The sequence below is a fragment of the Petromyzon marinus genome, chromosome 40, assembly GCF_048934315.1.
Source record: "Petromyzon marinus isolate PM22_M1 ecotype Great Lakes invasive population chromosome 40, UKy_Petmar_22M1.pri1.0, whole genome shotgun sequence".
Taxonomy (NCBI): Eukaryota; Metazoa; Chordata; class Hyperoartia; order Petromyzontiformes; family Petromyzontidae; genus Petromyzon; species Petromyzon marinus.
The window spans coordinates 3,161,469-3,181,176 of record NC_133706.1 but is presented as its reverse complement, the minus strand read 5'-3'; the positions used below and the strand labels follow the sequence as shown (position 1 = coordinate 3,181,176).

At 46.0% G+C, this 19,708-nt stretch overlaps 1 protein-coding gene and 1 long non-coding RNA gene across 5 annotated transcripts in view; one reads left to right on the top strand and one right to left on the bottom strand.

Annotated features, from left to right (window-relative positions):
- LOC116950658 (uncharacterized) overlaps positions 1-19,461 on the bottom strand; it is a 91,535-nt gene extending 72,074 nt beyond the window's left edge. Inside the window, exon 1 of the long non-coding RNA XR_004404059.2 lies at positions 19,264-19,461. This is a non-coding gene — a long non-coding RNA (uncharacterized LOC116950658). The remainder of the gene's footprint in view (positions 1-19,263) is intronic.
- Positions 1-19,708, top strand: part of LOC116950656 (uncharacterized) — a 126,297-nt gene that overhangs the window by 79,785 nt on the left and 26,804 nt on the right. The gene's annotated exons all lie outside the window — the stretch shown is intronic.

Sequence of the window (19,708 nt, the reverse complement as noted above, 5' to 3'; positions counted from 1 at the left end):
TCTGTTCCACAAAATCAGTGAGGCGCTCTGTTCCACAAAATCAGTGAGGCCCTTTGTTCCACAAAATCAATGAGGCCATTTGTTCCACAATCTCAGTAATGCTCTCTGCTCCACAAAATCTGTGAGTCCCTCTGTTCCAAAAAATGATGAAGGGCCTCTGCTCCACAAAATACGTGCGACCCTCTCCTCCACATAAATAGTGGGGCCCTCTGTTCCACAAAATCTGTGAGTCCCTCTGTTCCACAAAATCTAATTTGGCCCTCTGCTCAACAAAATGAGTGGGCCCTCCATTCCACAACATAAGTAAAGCCTTTTGTTCCACAAAATACGTGAGGCTCCCTGTTCCACAATATCAGTGATGTCCTCTGTTCCACAAAATCAATGAAGCCCTCTGCTCCACAAAATATGTGAGGCCATCTGGTCCACAAAATCAGCGAGGCCCTCTTCCACAAATTCTGTGAGGCCCTCTGTTCCACAAAACCAGCGAGGACCTCTGTTCCACAAAATCAGTGAGGCCCTCTCTTCCACAAAATCAGTGAGGCCCTTTGTTCCACAAAATCAATGAGACCATTTGTTCCACATTCTCAGTAATGCCCTCTGTTCCATAAAATCAGTGAGTGCCTCTGTTCCAAAAAATCAGGAAGGCCCTCTGTTCCATAAAATCAGTGAGTCCCTCTGTTCCACAAAATCAGTGAGGCCCTCTGTTCGACAAAATCAGTGAGGCCATCTGATCCACAAAATCAGAACGGCCCTTTGCGTGCTAAAATATGTGAACCCCTCTGCTCCACAAAATCAGCGAGGCCCTTTGTTCCACAAAATCAATGAGCCCATTTGTTCAACAATCACAGTAATGCCCTCTGCTCCACAAAATCAGTGAGTCCCTCTGTTCTAAAAAAATCAGGAAGGCCCTCTGCTCCACAAAATCTGTGAGACCATCTGTTCCACAAAATCAGCGAGGCCCTCTTCCACAAATTCTGTGAGGCCCTCTGTTACAAAAAAACAGTGAGGCCCTCTGTTCCACAAAATCAGTGAGGCCCTCTCTTCCACAAAATCAGTGAGGCCCTTTGTTCCACAAAATCAATGAGGCCATTTGTTCCACAATCACAGTAATGCCCTCTGCTGCACAAAATCAGTGAGTCCCTCTGTTCTAAAAAAATCAGGAAGGCCCTCTGCTCCACAAAATCTGTGAGACCATCTGTTCCACAAAATCAGCGAGGCCCTCTTCCACAAATTCTGTGAGGCCCTCTGTTACAAAAAAACAGTGAGGCCCTCTGTTCCACAAAATCAGTGAGGCCCTCTTTTCCACAAAATCAGTGAGGCCCTTTGTTCCACAAAATCAATGAGGCCATTTGTTCCACAATCTCAGTAATGCCCTCTGCTCCATAAAATCAGTGAGTCCCTCTGTTCCAAAAAATCAGGAAGGCCCTCTGCTCCATAAAATCAGTGAGACCCTCTCCTCCACAAAATTAGTGGGGCCCTCTGTTCCACAAAATTTGTGAGGCCATCTGATCCACAAAATTTGTGAGGCCATCTGATCCACAAAATCAGAAAGGCCCTTTGCGTGCTAAAATATGTGAAGCCCTCTGCTCCACAAAATCAGCGAGGCCCTTTGTTCCACAAAATCAATGAGCCCATTTGTTCAACAATCACAGTAATGCCCTCTGCTCCACAAAATCAGTGAGTCCCTCTGTTCCAAAAAAATCAGGAAGACCCTCTGCTCCACAAAATATGTGGGACCCTCTCCTCCACAAAATTAGTGGGGCCCTCTGTTCCAAAAAATGATGAAGGGCCTCTGCTCCACAAAATACGTGCGACCCTCTCCTCCACATAAATAGTGGGGCCCTCTGTTCCACAAAATCTGTGAGTCCTTCTGTTCCACAAAATCGAATTTGGCCCTCTGCTCAACAAAATGAGTGGGCCCTCCATTCCACAACATAAGTAAAGCCTTTTGTTCCACAAAATACGTGAGGCTCTCTGTTCCATAATATCAGTGATGTCCTCTGTTCCACAAAATCAATGAAGCCCTCTGCTCCACAAAATATGTGAGGCCATCTGGTCCACAAAACCAGCGAGGACCTCTCTTCCACAAAATCAGTGAGGCCCTTTGTTCCACAAAATCAATGAGACCATTTGTTCCACAATCTCAGTAATGCCCTCTGTTCCATAAAATCAGTGAGTGCCCCTGTTCCAAAAAATCAGGAAGGCCCTCTGTTCCATAAAATCAGTGAGTCCCTCTGTTCCACAAAATCAGTAAGGCCCTCTGTTCGACAAAATCAGTGAGGCCATCTGATCCACAAAATCAGAAAGGCCCTTTGCGTGCTAAAATATGTGAAGCCCTCTGCTCCACAAAATCAGCGAGGCCCTTTGTTCCACAAAATCAATGAGCCCATTTGTTCAACAATCACAGTAATGCCCTCTGCTCCACAAAATCAGTGAGTCCCTCTGTTCTAAAAAAATCAGGAAGGCCCTCTGCTCCACAAAATCTGTGAGACCATCTGTTCCACAAAATCAGCGAGGCCCTCTTCCACAAATTCTGTGAGGCGCTCTGTTACAAAAAAACAGCGAGGCCCTCTGTTCCACAAAATCAGTGAGGCGCTCTGTTCCACAAAATCAACGAAGCCCTTTGTTCCACAAAATCAATGAGGCCATTTGTTCCACAATCTCAGTAATGCCCTCTGCTCCATAAAATCAATGAGACCCTTGCTCCACAAAATCTGAGGCCCTTTGTTCCACAAAACCAGTAAGGGCCTTTGTTCCACGAAATCAGTGAGTCCCTCTGTTCCAAAAAACCAGCGAGGCCCTCTGTTCCACAAAATCAGTGAGGCCCTCTCTTCCACAAAATCAGTGAGGCCCTTTGTTCCACAAAATCAATGAGGCCATTTGTTCCACAATCTCAGTAATGCCCTCTGCTCCATAAAATCAGTGAGTCCCTCTGTTCCAAAAAATCAGGAAGGCCCTCTGCTCCATAAAATCAGTGAGACCCTCTCCTCCACAAAATTAGTGGGGCCCTCTGTTCCACAAAATTTGTGAGGCCATCTGATCCACAAAATTTGTGAGGCCATCTGATCCACAAAATCAGAAAGGCCCTTTGCATGCTAAAATATGTGAAGCCTTCTGCTCCACAAAATCAGCGAGGCCCTTTGTTCCCCAAAATCAATGAGCCCATTTGTTCAACAATCACAGTAATGCCCTCTGCTCCACAAAATCAGTGAGTCCCTCTGTTCCAAAAAAATCAGGAAGACCCTCTGCTCCACAAAATATGTGGGACCCTCTCCTCCACAAAATTAGTGGGGCCCTCTGTTCCACAAAATCTGCGAGGCCCTCTATTCCACAACATATATTGAGGCCCTCTGTTCCACAAAATTTGCAGGGCCCACTTCTCTACAAAATCGGCCCTCTGCTCAACGAAATGAGTGAGCCCCTCCATTCCACAACGTAATTGAAGCCCTTTGTTAAACAAAATATGTGAGGCCCTCGGTTCCACAAAATCAGTGATGTCCTCTGTTCCACAAAATCAATCAGGCCATTTGTTCCACAATCTCAGTAATGCCCTCTGCTCCACAAAATCTGTGAGACCATCTGTTCCACAAAATCAGTGAGGCCCTCTTCCACAAATTCTGTGAGGCCCTCTGTTACAAAAAAACAGCGAGGCCCTCTGTTCCACAAAATCAGTGAGGCGCTCTGTTCCACAAAATCAGTGAGGCCCTTTGTTCCACAAAATCAATGAGGCCATTTGTTCCACAATCTCAGTAATGCTCTCTGCTCCACAAAATCTGTGAGTCCCTCTGTTCCAAAAAATGATGAAGGGCCTCTGCTCCACAAAATACGTGCGACCCTCTCCTCCACATAAATAGTGGGGCCCTCTGTTCCACAAAATCTGTGAGTCCCTCTGTTCCACAAAATCTAATTTGGCCCTCTGCTCAACAAAATGAGTGGGCCCTCCATTCCACAACATAAGTAAAGCCTTTTGTTCCACAAAATACGTGAGGCTCCCTGTTCCACAATATCAGTGATGTCCTCTGTTCCACAAAATCAATGAAGCCCTCTGCTCCACAAAATATGTGAGGCCATCTGGTCCACAAAATCAGCGAGGCCCTCTTCCACAAATTCTGTGAGGCCCTCTGTTCCACAAAACCAGCGAGGACCTCTGTTCCACAAAATCAGTGAGGCCCTCTCTTCCACAAAATCAGTGAGGCCCTTTGTTCCACAAAATCAATGAGACCATTTGTTCCACATTCTCAGTAATGCCCTCTGTTCCATAAAATCAGTGAGTGCCTCTGTTCCAAAAAATCAGGAAGGCCCTCTGTTCCATAAAATCAGTGAGTCCCTCTGTTCCACAAAATCAGTGAGGCCCTCTGTTCGACAAAATCAGTGAGGCCATCTGATCCACAAAATCAGAACGGCCCTTTGCGTGCTAAAATATGTGAACCCCTCTGCTCCACAAAATCAGCGAGGCCCTTTGTTCCACAAAATCAATGAGCCCATTTGTTCAACAATCACAGTAATGCCCTCTGCTCCACAAAATCAGTGAGTCCCTCTGTTCTAAAAAAATCAGGAAGGCCCTCTGCTCCACAAAATCTGTGAGACCATCTGTTCCACAAAATCAGCGAGGCCCTCTTCCACAAATTCTGTGAGGCCCTCTGTTACAAAAAAACAGTGAGGCCCTCTGTTCCACAAAATCAGTGAGGCCCTCTCTTCCACAAAATCAGTGAGGCCCTTTGTTCCACAAAATCAATGAGGCCATTTGTTCCACAATCACAGTAATGCCCTCTGCTGCACAAAATCAGTGAGTCCCTCTGTTCTAAAAAAATCAGGAAGGCCCTCTGCTCCACAAAATCTGTGAGACCATCTGTTCCACAAAATCAGCGAGGCCCTCTTCCACAAATTCTGTGAGGCCCTCTGTTACAAAAAAACAGTGAGGCCCTCTGTTCCACAAAATCAGTGAGGCCCTCTTTTCCACAAAATCAGTGAGGCCCTTTGTTCCACAAAATCAATGAGGCCATTTGTTCCACAATCTCAGTAATGCCCTCTGCTCCATAAAATCAGTGAGTCCCTCTGTTCCAAAAAATCAGGAAGGCCCTCTGCTCCATAAAATCAGTGAGACCCTCTCCTCCACAAAATTAGTGGGGCCCTCTGTTCCACAAAATTTGTGAGGCCATCTGATCCACAAAATTTGTGAGGCCATCTGATCCACAAAATCAGAAAGGCCCTTTGCGTGCTAAAATATGTGAAGCCCTCTGCTCCACAAAATCAGCGAGGCCCTTTGTTCCACAAAATCAATGAGCCCATTTGTTCAACAATCACAGTAATGCCCTCTGCTCCACAAAATCAGTGAGTCCCTCTGTTCCAAAAAAATCAGGAAGACCCTCTGCTCCACAAAATATGTGGGACCCTCTCCTCCACAAAATTAGTGGGGCCCTCTGTTCCAAAAAATGATGAAGGGCCTCTGCTCCACAAAATACGTGCGACCCTCTCCTCCACATAAATAGTGGGGCCCTCTGTTCCACAAAATCTGTGAGTCCTTCTGTTCCACAAAATCGAATTTGGCCCTCTGCTCAACAAAATGAGTGGGCCCTCCATTCCACAACATAAGTAAAGCCTTTTGTTCCACAAAATACGTGAGGCTCTCTGTTCCATAATATCAGTGATGTCCTCTGTTCCACAAAATCAATGAAGCCCTCTGCTCCACAAAATATGTGAGGCCATCTGGTCCACAAAACCAGCGAGGACCTCTCTTCCACAAAATCAGTGAGGCCCTTTGTTCCACAAAATCAATGAGACCATTTGTTCCACAATCTCAGTAATGCCCTCTGTTCCATAAAATCAGTGAGTGCCTCTGTTCCAAAAAATCAGCAAGGCCCTCTGTTCCATAAAATCAGTGAGTCCCTCTGTTCCACAAAATCAGTGAGGCCCTCTGTTCGACAAAATCAGTGAGGCCATCTGATCCACAAAATCAGAACGGCCCTTTGCGTGCTAAAATATGTGAACCCCTCTGCTCCACAAAATCAGCGAGGCCCTTTGTTCCACAAAATCAATGAGCCCATTTGTTCAACAATCACAGTAATGCCCTCTGCTCCACAAAATCAGTGAGTCCCTCTGTTCTAAAAAAATCAGGAAGGCCCTCTGCTCCACAAAATCTGTGAGACCATCTGTTCCACAAAATCAGCGAGGCCCTCTTCCACAAATTCTGTGAGGCCCTCTGTTACAAAAAAACAGTGAGGCCCTCTGTTCCACAAAATCAGTGAGGCCCTCTCTTCCACAAAATCAGTGAGGCCCTTTGTTCCACAAAATCAATGAGGCCATTTGTTCCACAATCTCAGTAATGCCCTCTGCTCCATAATATCAGTGAGTCCCTCTGTTCTAAAAAAATCAGGAAGGCCCTCTGCTCCACAAAATCTGTGAGACCATCTGTTCCACAAAATCAGCGAGGCCCTCTTCCACAAATTCTGTGAGGCCCTCTGTTACAAAAAAACAGTGAGGCCCTCTGTTCCACAAAATCAGTGAGGCCCTCTCTTCCACAAAATCAGTGAGGCCCTTTGTTCCACAAAATCAATGAGGCCATTTGTTCCACAATCTCAGTAATGCCCTCTGCTCCATAAAATCAGTGAGTCCCTCTGTTCCAAAAAATCAGGAAGGCCCTCTGCTCCATAAAATCAGTGAGACCCTCTCCTCCACAAAATTAGTGGGGCCCTCTGTTCCACAAAATTTGTGAGGCCATCTGATCCACAAAATTTGTGAGGCCATCTGATCCACAAAATCAGAAAGGCCCTTTGCGTGCTAAAATATGTGAAGCCCTCTGCTCCACAAAATCAGCGAGGCCCTTTGTTCCACAAAATCAATGAGCCCATTTGTTCAACAATCACAGTAATGCCCTCTGCTCCACAAAATCAGTGAGTCCCTCTGTTCCAAAAAAATCAGGAAGACCCTCTGCTCCACAAAATATGTGGGACCCTCTCCTCCACAAAATTAGTGGGGCCCTCTGTTCCACAAAATCTGCGAGGCCCTCTATTCCACAACATATATTGAGGCCCTCTGTTCCACAAAATTTGCACGGCCCACTTCTCTACAAAATCGGCCCTCTGCTCAACGAAATGAGTGAGCCCCTCCATTCCACAACGTAATTGAAGCCCTTTGTTAAACAAAATATGTGAGGCCCTCGGTTCCACAAAATCAGTGATGTCCTCTGTTCCACAAAATCAATCAGGCCATTTGTTCCACAATCTCAGTAATGCCCTCTGCTCCACAAAATCTGTGAGACCATCTGTTCCACAAAATCAGTGAGGCCCTCTTCCACAAATTCTGTGAGGCCCTCTGTTACAAAAAAACAGCGAGGCCCTCTGTTCCACAAAATCAGTGAGGCGCTCTGTTCCACAAAATCAGTGAGGCCCTCTCTTCCACAAAATCAGTGAGGCCCTTTGTTCCACAAAATCAATGAGGCCATTTGTTCCACAATCTCAGTAATGCTCTCTGCTCCACAAAATCTGTGAGTCCCTCTGTTCCAAAAAATGATGAAGGGCCTCTGCTCCACAAAATACGTGCAACCCTCTCCTCCACATAAATAGTGGGGCCCTCTGTTCCACAAAATCTGTGAGTCCCTCTGTTCCACAAAATCTAATTTGGCCCTCTGCTCAACAAAATGAGTGGGCCCTCCATTCCACAACATAAGTAAAGCCTTTTGTTCCACAAAATACGTGAGGCTCTCTGTTCCACAATATCAGTGATGTCCTCTGTTCCACAAAATCAATGAGGCCCTCTGCTCCACAACATATGTGAGGCCATCTGGTCCACAAAACCAGCGAGGACCTCTCTTCCACAAAATCAGTGAGGCCCTTTGTTCCACAAAATCAATGAGACCATTTGTTCCACAATCTCAGTAATGCCCTCTGTTCCATAAAATCAGTGAGTGCCTCTGTTCCAAAAAATCAGGAAGGCCCTCTGTTCCATAAAATCAGTGAGTCCCTCTGTTCCACAAAATCAGTGAGGCCCTCTGTTCGACAAAATCAGTGAGGCCATCTGATCCACAAAATCAGAAAGGCCCTTTGCGTGCTAAAATATGTGAAGCCCTCTGCTGCACAAAATCAGCGAGGCCCTTTGTTCCACAAAATCAATGAGCCCATTTGTTCAACAATCACAGTAATGCCCTCTGCTCCACAAAATCAGTGAGTCCCTCTGTTCTAAAAAAATCAGGAAGGCCCTCTGCTCCACAAAATCTTTGAGACCATCTGTTCCACAAAATCAGCGAGGCCCTCTTCCACAAATTCTGTGAGGCCCTCTGTTACAAAAAAACAGTGAGGCCCTCTGTTCCACAAAATCAGTGAGGCCCTCTCTTCCACAAAATCAGTGAGGCCCTTTGTTCCACAAAATCAATGAGGCCATTTGTTCCACAATCTCAGTAATGCCCTCTGGTCCATAAAATCAGTGAGTCCCTCTGTTCTAAAAAAATCAGGAAGGCCCTCTGCTCCACAAAATCTGTGAGACCATCTGTTCCACAAAATCAGCGAGGCCCTCTTCCACAAATTCTGTGAGGCCCTCTGTTACAAAAAAACAGTGAGGCCCTATGTTCCACAAAATCAGTGAGGCCCTCTCTTCCACAAAATCAGTGAGGCCCTTTGTTCCACAAAATCAATGAGGCCATTTGTTCCACAATCTCAGTAATGCCCTCTGCTCCATAAAATCAGTGAGTCCCTCTGTTACAAAAAATCAGGAAGGCCCTCTGCTCCATAAAATCAGTGAGACCCTCTCCTCCACAAAATTAGTGGGGCCCTCTGTTCCACAAAATTTGTGAGGCCATCTGATCCACAAAATTTGTGAGGCCATCTGATCCACAAAATCAGAAAGGCCCTTTGCGTGCTAAAATATGTGAAGCCCTCTGCTCCACAAAATCAGCGAGGCCCTTTGTTCCACAAAATCAATGAGCCCATTTGCTCAACAATCACAGTAATGCCCTCTGCTCCACAAAATCAGTGAGTCCCTCTGTTCCAAAAAAATCAGGAAGACCCTCTGCTCCACAAAATATGTGGGACCCTCTCCTCCACAAAATTAGTGGGGCCCTCTGTTCCACAAAATCTGCGAGGCCCTCTATTCCACAACATATATTGAGGCCCTCTGTTCCACAAAATTTGCACGGCCCACTTCTCTACAAAATCGGCCCTCTGCTCAACGAAATGAGTGAGCCCCTCCATTCCACAACGTAATTGAAGCCCTTTGTTAAACAAAATATGTGAGGCCCTCGGTTCCACAAAATCAGTGATGTCCTCTGTTCCACAAAATCAATCAGGCCATTTGTTCCACAATCTCAGTAATGCCCTCTGCTCCACAAAATCTGTGAGACCATCTGTTCCACAAAATCAGCGAGGCCCTCTTCCACAAATTCTGTGAGGCCCTTTGTTCCACAAAATCAGCGAAGCCCTTTGTTCCACAAAATCAATGAGGCCATTTGTTCCACAATCTCAGTAATGCCCTCTCCTCCAAAAAATCAATGAGACCCTCTGCTCCACAAAATCTGAGGCCCTTTGTTCCAATCAACCAGTAAGGCCCTTTGTTCCACGAAATCAGTGAGTCCCTCTGTTCCAAAAAAATCAGGAAGACCCTCTGCTCCACAAAATATGTGGGACCCTCTCCTCCACAAAATTAGTGGGGCCCTCTGTTCCACAAAATCTGCGAGGCCCTCTATTCCACAACATATATTGAGGCCCTCTGTTCCACAAAATTTGCACGGCCCACTTCTCTACAAAATCGGCCCTCTGCTCAACGAAATGAGTGAGCCCCTCCATTCCACAACGTAATTGAAGCCCTTTGTTAAACAAAATATGTGAGGCCCTCGGTTCCACAAAATCAGTGATGTCCTCTGTTCCACAAAATCAATCAGGCCATTTGTTCCACAATCTCAGTAATGCCCTCTGCTCCACAAAATCTGTGAGACCATCTGTTCCACAAAATCAGTGAGGCCCTCTTCCACAAATTCTGTGAGGCCCTCTGTTACAAAAAAACAGCGAGGCCCTCTGTTCCACAAAATCAGTGAGGCGCTCTGTTCCACAAAATCAGTGAGGCCCTCTCTTCCACAAAATCAGTGAGGCCCTTTGTTCCACAAAATCAATGAGGCCATTTGTTCCACAATCTCAGTAATGCTCTCTGCTCCACAAAATCTGTGAGTCCCTCTGTTCCAAAAAATGATGAAGGGCCTCTGCTCCACAAAATACGTGCAACCCTCTCCTCCACATAAATAGTGGGGCCCTCTGTTCCACAAAATCTGTGAGTCCCTCTGTTCCACAAAATCTAATTTGGCCCTCTGCTCAACAAAATGAGTGGGCCCTCCATTCCACAACATAAGTAAAGCCTTTTGTTCCACAAAATACGTGAGGCTCTCTGTTCCACAATATCAGTGATGTCCTCTGTTCCACAAAATCAATGAGGCCCTCTGCTCCACAACATATGTGAGGCCATCTGGTCCACAAAACCAGCGAGGACCTCTCTTCCACAAAATCAGTGAGGCCCTTTGTTCCACAAAATCAATGAGACCATTTGTTCCACAATCTCAGTAATGCCCTCTGTTCCATAAAATCAGTGAGTGCCTCTGTTCCAAAAAATCAGGAAGGCCCTCTGTTCCATAAAATCAGTGAGTCCCTCTGTTCCACAAAATCAGTGAGGCCCTCTGTTCGACAAAATCAGTGAGGCCATCTGATCCACAAAATCAGAAAGGCCCTTTGCGTGCTAAAATATGTGAAGCCCTCTGCTGCACAAAATCAGCGAGGCCCTTTGTTCCACAAAATCAATGAGCCCATTTGTTCAACAATCACAGTAATGCCCTCTGCTCCACAAAATCAGTGAGTCCCTCTGTTCTAAAAAAATCAGGAAGGCCCTCTGCTCCACAAAATCTTTGAGACCATCTGTTCCACAAAATCAGCGAGGCCCTCTTCCACAAATTCTGTGAGGCCCTCTGTTACAAAAAAACAGTGAGGCCCTCTGTTCCACAAAATCAGTGAGGCCCTCTCTTCCACAAAATCAGTGAGGCCCTTTGTTCCACAAAATCAATGAGGCCATTTGTTCCACAATCTCAGTAATGCCCTCTGGTCCATAAAATCAGTGAGTCCCTCTGTTCTAAAAAAATCAGGAAGGCCCTCTGCTCCACAAAATCTGTGAGACCATCTGTTCCACAAAATCAGCGAGGCCCTCTTCCACAAATTCTGTGAGGCCCTCTGTTACAAAAAAACAGTGAGGCCCTATGTTCCACAAAATCAGTGAGGCCCTCTCTTCCACAAAATCAGTGAGGCCCTTTGTTCCACAAAATCAATGAGGCCATTTGTTCCACAATCTCAGTAATGCCCTCTGCTCCATAAAATCAGTGAGTCCCTCTGTTACAAAAAATCAGGAAGGCCCTCTGCTCCATAAAATCAGTGAGACCCTCTCCTCCACAAAATTAGTGGGGCCCTCTGTTCCACAAAATTTGTGAGGCCATCTGATCCACAAAATTTGTGAGGCCATCTGATCCACAAAATCAGAAAGGCCCTTTGCGTGCTAAAATATGTGAAGCCCTCTGCTCCACAAAATCAGCGAGGCCCTTTGTTCCACAAAATCAATGAGCCCATTTGCTCAACAATCACAGTAATGCCCTCTGCTCCACAAAATCAGTGAGTCCCTCTGTTCCAAAAAAATCAGGAAGACCCTCTGCTCCACAAAATATGTGGGACCCTCTCCTCCACAAAATTAGTGGGGCCCTCTGTTCCACAAAATCTGCGAGGCCCTCTATTCCACAACATATATTGAGGCCCTCTGTTCCACAAAATTTGCACGGCCCACTTCTCTACAAAATCGGCCCTCTGCTCAACGAAATGAGTGAGCCCCTCCATTCCACAACGTAATTGAAGCCCTTTGTTAAACAAAATATGTGAGGCCCTCGGTTCCACAAAATCAGTGATGTCCTCTGTTCCACAAAATCAATCAGGCCATTTGTTCCACAATCTCAGTAATGCCCTCTGCTCCACAAAATCTGTGAGACCATCTGTTCCACAAAATCAGCGAGGCCCTCTTCCACAAATTCTGTGAGGCCCTCTGTTAAAAAAAAACAGCGAGGCCCTCTGTTCCACAAAATCAGTGAGGCCCTTTGTTCCACAAAATCAGCGAAGCCCTTTGTTCCACAAAATCAATGAGGCCATTTGTTCCACAATCTCAGTAATGCCCTCTCCTCCAAAAAATCAATGAGACCCTCTGCTCCACAAAATCTGAGGCCCTTTGTTCCAATAAACCAGTAAGGCCCTTTGTTCCACGAAATCAGTGAGTCCCTCTGTTCCAAAAAATCAGGAAGGCCCTCTGCTCCACAAAATCAGTGAGGCCCTCTGCTCCACAAAATCAGCGAGGCCCTTTGTTCCATAAAATCAATGAGACCATTTCTTCCACAATCACAGTCATGCCCTCTGCTCCACAAAATCAGTGATTCCCTCTTCCAAAAATTCAGGAAGGCCCTGTGCTCACAAAATACGTGCGACCCTCTCCTCCACATAATTAGTGGGGCCCTTTGTTTCACAAAATCAATAAGGCTCTGTGTTCCACAATCTCAGTAATGCCCTCTGCTCCACAAAATCAGTGATTCCCCCTGTTCCAAAAAATCAGGAAGGCCCTCTGCTCCACAAAATACGTGCGACCCACTCCACATAATTAGTGGGGCCCTCTGTTCCATACAATCAGTGAAGCCCTCTGTTCCATAAAATCTAATGAGGCCCTCTGTTCCACAAAATTTGTCCGGCCCTCTGCTCCACAAAATCTGAGGCCCTCTGCTCAACAAAATGAGTGAGCCCCTCCATTCCACAACATAAGTGAAGCCAAATAATAAAATAATATTCCCATTAATTTATTACTTCCCTTCTATGTGACTTTACCGACAGAACCAAGAATATGAATCCTTGCAGTCACGAAAGCTTTAAATCGAAATAAGTGAAGCCCTTTGTTCCACAAAATATATGAGGCCCTCTGTTCCACAAAATCAGTGATGTCCTCTGTTCCACAAAATCAATGAAGCCCTCTGCTCCACAAAATCTGTGATGCCCTCTGTTCCACAAAACCAGCGAGGCCCTCTGTTTCACAAAATCAGTGAGGTCAGCTGATCCACAAAATCAGTAAGGCCCTTTTCGTGCCAAAACCTGTGAAGCCCTCTGCTCCACAAAATCAGTCAAGCCCTCTCTTCCACAAAATGTGAGGACCTCTGCTCTAAAAAATCAGCGAGGCCCTCTGTTTCCCAAAATCAGTGAGGCCATCTGTTCCACAATCTCAGTAATGCCCTCTGCTCCACTAAATCAGTGATTCCCCCTGTTCCAAAGAATCAGGAAGGCCCTCTGCTTCACAAAATATGTGCGACTCTCTCCTTCACGTAATTAGTGGGGCCCTCTGTTCCACAGAATCTGTGAGGCACTCTATTCCACAAAATGTAATGAGGCCCTCTGTTCCACAAAATTTATCCGGCCCTCTGCTCCACAAATTCCGAGGCCCTCTGCTCAACAAAATGAGTGAGCCCCTCCATTCCACAACATAAGTGAAACCAAATAATAAAATAATATTTTTATTTTCATTATTTCCCTACCGAAAGAACCAAGAATATTAATCCTTGCAGTCCCAAAAGCTTTAAATCGAAATAAGTGAAGCCCTTTGTTCCACAAAATATGTGAGGCCCTCTGTTCCACAAAATCAGTGATGTCCTCTGTTCCACAAAATCAATGAAGCCCTCTGCTCAACAAAATCTATGAGGCCCTCTGTTCCACAAAACCAGCGATGCCCTCTGTTCCACAAAATCAGTGCGGTCATCTGATCCGCAAAATCAGCAAGGCCCTTTGCGTGACAAAACCTGTGAAGCCCTCTGCTCCACAAAATCAGTGAGGCCCTCTGTTCCACAAAATCTGAGGCCTTCTGCTCCACAAAATCAGCGAATTCCTCTTCCACAAAATCAGTGAGGCCATCTGTTCCACAATCTCAGTAATGCCCTCTGCTCCACAAAATCATTGAGTCTCTCTTCCAAAAAATCAGGAAGCCCCTCTGCTCCACGAAATATGTGCGACCCTCTCCTACACATAAATAGTGGGGCCCTTTGTTCCACAAAATCAATAAGGCTCTTTGTTCCACAAACTCAGTAATGCCCTCTGCTCCACAAAATCAGTGATTCCCCCTGTTCCAAAAAATCAGGAAGGCCCTCTGCTCCACAAAATATGTGCGACCCACTCCTCCACATAATTAGTGGGGCCCTCTCTTCCACAAAATTTGCACGGCCCACTTCTCCACAAAATCGGCCCTCTGCTCAACAAAATGAGTGAGCCCCTCCATTCCACAGCATAAGTGAAGCCTTTTGTTACACAAAATATGTGAGGCCTGTTGTATATGTAGGTGTTATGAAAATTGATGAAAAGAATGAAAATTAAATTAAATTTGCATAATTTATCCGAAATTATGTTAATCTGTGAGGCCCTCTGTTCCACAATACCAGCGAGGCTCTCGGTTTCACAAAATCAGTGAGGTCAGCTGATCCACAAAATCAGTAAGGCCCTTTTCGTGACAAAACCTGTGAAGCCCTCTGCTCCACAAAATCAGTGAGGCCCTCTGTTCCACAAAATCTGTGAAGCCCTCTGATCCACAAAACCAGCGAAGTCCTCTGTTCCACAAAATCAGTGAGGCCATCTGTTCCACAATCTCAGTAATGCCCTCTGCTCCACATAACCAGCGAGGCCGTTTGTTACACAAAACCAGTAAGGCCCTCTGGTCCTCAAAATATGAGACCCTTTGCTCCACGTAAACAGTGCGGCCCTCTGTTTCACACGATCAGTGAGGTCCTCTGTTCCACAAGACCAGCGAGGTCCTCTGTTCCACAAAATCAGTGAGGCCATCTGATCCACAAAATCAGTAAGGCCCTTTGCGCGACAAAACCTGTGAGGCCCTCTGTTCCACAAAACCAGCGAGGCCCTCTGTTTCACAAAATCAGTGAGGTCAGCTGATCCACAAAATCAGTAAGGCCCTTTTCGTGACAAAACCTGTGAAGCCCTCTGCTCCACAAAATCAGTGAGGCCCTCTGTTCCACAAAATCTGTGAGGCCCTCTGATCCACAAAATCAGCGAAGTCCTCTGCTCCACAAAACCAGCGAGGCCGTTTGTTACACAAAATCAGTAAGGCCCTCTGGTCCTCAAAATATGAGACCCTCTGCTCCATGTAAACAGTGCGGCCCTCTGTTTCACAAGACCAGCGAGGTCCTATGTTCCACAAAATCATTGAGGCCATCTGATCCACAAAATCAGTAAGGGCCTTTGCGCGACAAAACCTGTGAAGCCCTCTGCTCCACAAAATCAGTCAAGCCCTCTGTTGCCCAAAATCTGAGGCCGGCTGCTCCAAAAAATCAGTGAGACACTCTGTTCCAAAAAATCAGGAAGGCCCTGTGCTCCAGAAAATCAGTGACACACTCTGTTCCAAAAAAATAGTGAGGCACTCTGTTCGACAAAATCTGTGAGTCCCTATTCCAAAAAATCAGGAAGGCCCTCTGCTCGACAAAATATGCGCGACCCTCTCCTCCACATAAATAGTGGGGCCCTTTGTTCCACAAAATCAATAAGGCTCTTTGTTCCACAATCTCAGTAATGCCCTCTGCTCCACAAAATCAGTGATTCCCCCTGTTCCAAAAAATCAGGAAGGCCCTCTACTCCACAAAATATGTGCGACCCACTCCTCCACATAATTAGTGGGGCCCTCTGTTCCATAAAATCAGTGAAGCCCTCTGTTCCACAAAATCTAATGAGGCCCTCTGTTCCACAAAATTTGTCCGGCCCTCTGCTATACAAAATCTGAGGCCCTCTGCTCAATAAAATGAGTGAGCCCCTCCATTCCACAACATAAGTGAAGCCAAATAATAAAATAATAATTGCATTGTTTTATTATTTCCCTTATATGTGACTTTACCGAAAGAACCAACAATATGAATCCTTGCAGTCACGAAAGCTTTAAATCGAAATAAGTGAAGCCCTTTGTTACACAAAATATGAGGCCCTCTGTTCCACAAAATCAATGAAGCCCTCTGCTCCACAAAATATGTGAGGCCCTCTGTTCCACAAAAGCAGTGAGGCCATCTGATCCACAAAATCAGTGAGGCCCTTTGCGTGACAAAACCTGTGAAGCCCTCTGCTCCACAAAATCAGTGAGGCCCTCTGTTCCACGTAATCTGTGAGGCCCTCTGTTCCACAAAATCAGTGAGGTGCTCTGTTCCACAAAATCAGTGAGGCCATCTGATCGACAAAATCAGTAAAGCCCTTTGCGTGACAAAATCTGTGAAGCCCTCTGCTCCACAAAATCAGTCAAGCCCTCTGTTCTACAAAATATGAGGACCTCTGCTCTAAAAAATCAGCGAGGCCCTCTGTTCCACAAAATCAGTAATTCCCTCTGTTCCAAAGAATCAGGAAGGCCCTCTGCTTCACAAAATATGTGCGACCATCTCCTCCACATAATTAGTGCGGCCCTCTGTTCCACAAAATCTGTGAGGCCCTCTATTCTACAAAATGTAATGAGGCCCTCTGTTCCACAAAATTTATCCGGCCCTCTGCTCCACAAATGCTCAGGCCCTCTGCTCAACAAAATGAGTGAGTCCCTCCATTCCACAACATGAGTGAAACCAAATAATAAAATAATATTTTTATTTTCATTATATCCCTTCTATGTGACTTTACCGAAAGAACCAAGAATATTAATCCTTGCAGTCACAAAAGCTTTAAATCGAAATAAGTGAAGCCCTTTGTTCCACAAAATATGTGAGGCCCTCTGTTCCACAAAATCAGTGAGGTCATCTGATCCGCAAAATCAGTAAGGCCCTTTGCGTGACAAAACCTGTGAAGCACTCTGCTCCACAAACTCAGTGAGGCCCTCTGTTCCACAAAATCTGAGGCCCTCTGCTCCACAAAATTAGCGATGTCCTCTGTTCCACAAAATCAGTGAGGCCACCTGTTCCACAATCTCAGTAATGCCCTCTGCTCCACAAAATCAGTAAGGCCCTGTGCTCCTCAAAATATGTGAGACCCTCTGCTCCACGTAATCAGTGCAGCCCTCTGTTTCACAAAATCAGTGAGGTCCTCTGTTCCACAAAACCAGCGAGGTCCTCTGTTCCACAAAATCAGTGAGGCCATCTGATCCACAAAATCAGTGACGGCCTCTATTGCACAAAATCTGACGCCGTCTGCTCCACAAAATCAGTGAGATACTCTGTTCCAAAAAATCAGGAAGGCCCTGTGCTACATGAAATCAGTGAGACCCTCTTCCAGAAAATCAGTGAGGCACTCTGTTCGACAAAATCAGTGCGGGCCGCTGTTGCACAAAATCTGACGCCGTCTGCTCCACAAAATCAGTGAGATACTCTGTTCCAAAAAATCAGGAAGGCCCTCTGCTACATGAAATCAGTGAGTCCCTCTTCCAAAAAGTCAGGAAGGCCCTCTGCCCCACCAAATTTGTTCGACCCTCTCCTCCACATAAATAGTGGGGCCCTTTGTTCCACAAAATCAATAAGGCTCTTTGTTCCACAATCTCAGTAATGCCCTCTGCTCCACAAAATCAGTGATTCCCCCTGTTCCAAAAAATCAGGAAGGCCCTCTGCTCCACAAAATGTGCGACCCACTCCTCCACATAATTAATGGGGCCCTCTGTTCCATAAAATCAGTGAAGCCCTCTGTTCCACAAAATCTAATGAGGCCCTCTATTCCACAAAATCTAATGAGGCCCTCTGTTCCACAAAATTTTCCCGTCCCTTTGCTCCACAAAATCTGAGGCCCTCTGCTCAACAAAATGAGTGAGCTCCTCCATTCCACAACATAAATGAAGCCAAATAATAAAATAATATTTGCATTATTTTATTATTTCCCTTCTATGTGACTTTACCGAAATAATCAAGAATATGAATCATTGCAGTCACGAAAGCTTTAAATCGAAATAAGTGAAGCCCTTTCTTCCACAAAATAGGTGAGGCCCTCTGTTCCACAAAATCAGTGATGTCCTCTGTTCCACAAAATCAGTAAGGCCCTTTGCGCGACATAACTTGTGAAGCCCTCTGCTTCACAAAATCAGTGAGGCCCTCTGTTTCACAAAATCTGAGGCCCTCTGCTCCACAAAATCAGCGAAGTCCTCTGTTTCACAAAATCAGTGAGGCCATCTGTTCCACAATCTCAGTATTGCCCTCTGCTCCACAAAATCAGCGAGGCCGTTTGTTAAACAAAATCAGTAAGGCCCTCTGCTCCTCAAAATATGAGACCCTCTGCTCCACGTAATCAGTGCGGCCCTGTTTCACACAATCAGTGAGTCCCTCTGTTCCAAAAGATCAGGAAGGCCCTCTGCTCCACAAAATCAGTGAGCTCCTTTACTCGATAAAATCTGAGTCCGTCTGCTCCACAAAATCATTTAGGCACTCTGCTCCCCAAAACCTGCGGCCCTCTGCTCTATAAAATCAGTCAGGCCCTATGTTTCACAAAATCAGTGAAGCCCTCTTGACATGACAGCTTTACCATCGGTGCTGTGAACACCAACATTTAAAAGGGAACAAAAATTGGTTAATGTCCTGATGCAAGCGGTGAAGGTCGGGCTATCAGTAGAAGGGTTAGTATTGACTTGGCTGGCTTGTTCGTTCGGGGTAGGGCTAGCATGTTGAATGGTGAACTCTGGCCGCTGTAAATTTCTGGTATTTACAGTGCGCCCCCTCCCCATTCAAAGATAACTCAACAAGGAGTTGTGCTGAAGGGTAAATTCAGCAAGACAGTGTAAGGTGTGGGTGTGACTGCACAGGCACAACTTTGAGCCAAAGGGGTTGTAAAGCATATTCCTTGTCAATGGGGGTTTCCCCTGGATTTATTATTATACCTATGAAGGGTTCAAAGTCCGGAGATGTACGAGCTGCGTGGAATTGAGCGTCATCTCTGTGTTATCTGGGCCTGACGGTTATGTTCTTGTTTTCCATGGGTGCTATTTCATCCCGCAACGCAACACTGAATTGGCTAAACACCCCTTGCAGGATCCGAGTGGATATGAGTCATAGTGTAGTGTAACTGAGGCGCACACACACCGTTCTTGGAGGCAACGCGTTTATTAAACACTTTACTGTACACTGGGTTTTGTTACTAAGTGTGGCTAACTCTGGTTAGGATGCTCACTATGTGCGTGTCTGTTAGCTAGCTGGGTCCCCCAAAACGAACCCCGAATCCCCCTTACGCTCCCGCCATATCCCTTTGCCCCGGCCCCGCCCCTTACTGTATCAAGGCCACGTGTCCTTACCCGTCCAATCGAGACATCGCTTCAGGCCACGTGCCCTTGAGTCGTCCAATCGGACCCACTTCTGGTAACGTGCCCCTAGCTCGCCCAATCGAGCACCGATTCTGGTCACGTGCCCTTAGTTCGTCCAATCGGACCCATTTCCGGTCACGTGCCTTCAGCTCGTCCAATCGAGTACTGCTTCCGGTCACGTGACCTTAGATCGTGCTACCCTCGGAGGCATCTGTGCATCTACATTAGATCCCACACCGGCCCAGGGTCCCCAACAGAGAGAATCGCCTCCCAACACTCCATTAAACGCAGACATTTGGACTGTTTTGTTTGCCTGTTGTTGTTTTTTTACGTTTTACATTTAAACTTGTAATATGAATCATGCTTATCAGGCATTGTAATAGGTAAAGGCACGGCTCACACCGCTTCTTGAAGATGGGCCTCTACTAGAGGTTGG